The following is a 2,997-nucleotide window of genomic DNA, read 5'->3' as shown; positions in this document are numbered from 1 at the left end:
TAAAATTAGCTATTCCTGGCAATATCAAATAACATATATACATACACTCATGTACCTTTTTCTGGAAGGAAGCTCAAAATACACCAGGACCTAACTTACGTAGTCCCACGGGGCTCTAGAACACCATTTTAATAGCTAACATTTATCAAGCACTTACTGTGTGCCAGGCATTGCATCTAATTCTCACACCAGCACCATAGCATTATCCTCCCTTATTCTTATTTTAAAGATGGTAAAATTAAGACCAAAGGAAGCTAAATAACTTCTCCAAGGTCATAGATGTAGGAATAATAGTCAGGACAGAAACTCACTCAGTCTGAATCTGAAAGTCTTTTTTTTCCTGTTTGAATGTTTTTATTTATTTATCACAATCACACACACACACACACACACACACACACACACACACACGTAATGTAGGTTGATCATATTCCTCCCCATTATCATCTTATCCCCTCCCTCCCCACTGAATTCCTTCTCTTCCAACAAGTCACCCTCTTACTTTCCTCTCCCTCCCCATCCCTTCCCCTCCCTCTCCCTCCCTCCCATTATTCTTCTCCCCTCATCTCTATCTCTTCATGTTTGTGTGTGTGTGTGTGTGTGTGTGTGTGTGTCTGAGTGCACTTGAGCAAGGGCAATTTACCAGTGGCTACAGCAGTGAGGAATATGACTTCTCCTTGCCCAATAGCCATTAACTGTCTATTGCTACTCAGAGAGCTACTTATGAGGCCCATCCCCATTTACTGTAGAAAGTTAATGAACCTAGTCTTACACGGCTGTTGGGTGAATAAACACGGTTGCTATGAGTTAATGGGTTCAGCAGCCATGTTATATCCAAAGGACAGCCTTGCACAGCACTTCTTTACATCTTTTGGCTCTTATATCCTTTCCGCCCTCCTTTCAGAATATTCACTGACTCTCTGTGTTTTGATGAATTATGAATGTCTGCATGAACTGTCACCCGCTGTGAACAGAAACTTTTCTGACCAAGGCTAACAGCAACATTAATCTACAGATTAAAATGTAAGTATTTAGACAGCACTTTGACACCATTATCATTTTTTTTAAAAAAATCTCAATATGTAGATCAGCCTTGCTTCAAACTCAGAGATCCACCTGCCTCTGTCTCCAGAGTGCTAGGATTAAAGGTGTTTGCCACCACTCCTGGCTACCATGTCCATTTTAACAAAACAATGGTAGTAGGTTCTCCTTAGGGCACATGACCTCCTCAGTCATGGGATTTTGGAAAGATATACAGCATCAGGCATGAATAGGCACCACATCTAATAAGAAAGTGTTTGGTTGGTTGTGCCAATAACAAAGGTGCCACTATTACGCCACCAGGCTATGTTGACTGGAAGGTCAGTACTGTAGCTTGCAGGACTCATTACTAGGTAGGATTGTTGATGACTATCTTGGTTAGTTACTTTATGATTGCTGTGATAAAACATCATGATCAAGGAAAATTATAAAAAGAAAGAATTTAGTTTCGTAGCTGACAGTTTCAGAGGGTTGGAGTCCATGTCTATCATGGTGGGGAGCATGGCAGTAGACGGGCAAGCATGGCACTGAAGCAGTCAATGAGAGCTTACATCTAATCCACAGTGTGAAGCTAAGAGAGGTAGATAACTGGGCCTGGCATGTACTTTGGAAACCACATATCTGACCTCCAGTGACATACCTCCTCCAAGACCACAACTCCTAATCCTTACCAAATAGTTCTACCAACTGGGGATCAAGTGTTTAAATATATGAGCCAATGGGAACCATTGTCATCCACCGCCACAATGAGCTTCCTGCATAATACCTTTTGTCACTGGGAAAGATAGCCAACAGACAGGAAGTTTCGAGGTCAGCTCCAGTTCAGTTTCTCTATATTTTGCAGCCAAAATAGGTGTATCTAAGACTGAGAGACAACCAAAAGTAATATCAATCCTTTGTATTATCTTGGGAACCTCTAAACTCCCTGTCCAACAACTCATAAGAAGGTATCATACCTAGCACTGGGATTTTTGTTTAATAACCTGCAGCTTCAGGGAACATCAGCATCCCCCTATGCAAGATGCTTCCCTTAAAATTCATATATATGAATATATTTAATTTGTCTTACAATAGGTTTTCAGATGACTTTTTCTTACATCCTAGTTTTTGCTAACTCTTCCCCCTTCTTTCCCATTTTCTTGCTCCCATCTTCACTTAGACCCTTTCACTCCAGTATTCTCTAACTCTATTTTCATATCACATATGTTCCAATTCCCACTTCCTCTTAAGGACTCTGCCTCCACATAGGAGAGGTAACCTGTGGTACCTGGGCCACCTCACTCAGTTACTATTTTCTGGCTTTATTTACTTTCTTCCAAATTGTGTAATTTCATTTGTCTTTACACCAAAGTAAAATTCCACTGTGTCTGTGAACCACATTGTCATTAACCATCATGCATTGGACATTCCATTTCCTAGCTACTGTGAACAGAGGGCAATGAATGTGAATTTTAAGTATCTTCATAAGAGGTTAGTGTGTTGGCTACTTTTTGTCAACTTGACACACCTGGAGTCATTTCGGAACCTCAGTTGAGAAAGTACTTACACTGGATTGGGTTGTGGACATGCCTATAGGGCATTTTCTCACTTAATGATTGATTTGGGAGGGCAGCTCACTGTGGGCAGTGCCACCCTTGGGCAGGCAGTCTTCAGTTGTATAAGAAATCAAGATGAGCAAGCCATTGGGGAACAAGTCAGTAAGCAGCTTTCCTCCATAGCCTCTGCTTCAGTTCCTACCTCCAGATTCCTGCCCTGACTTCCTTCCATAATGGACTATAATCCATTTGATCATGGAGTTTTATCATAGTGATAGAAACCCTGCCTAATGCAGAAGTTGGTAGTAGGTTCATGTGGTATTGCTCTGACTGATCTGATCATGGTTTGGGGGAGGACTTTGGAATTTAGCAATGGCCCAGGAAGGCCATTGATTGTTCAGAGTTCAATGCATTGTTGTGG

This window comes from Rattus norvegicus, chromosome 6, assembly GCF_036323735.1.
Source record: "Rattus norvegicus strain BN/NHsdMcwi chromosome 6, GRCr8, whole genome shotgun sequence".
In the NCBI taxonomy this organism is placed as follows: domain Eukaryota; kingdom Metazoa; phylum Chordata; class Mammalia; order Rodentia; family Muridae; genus Rattus; species Rattus norvegicus.
This window is presented reverse-complemented; position numbering follows the sequence as displayed.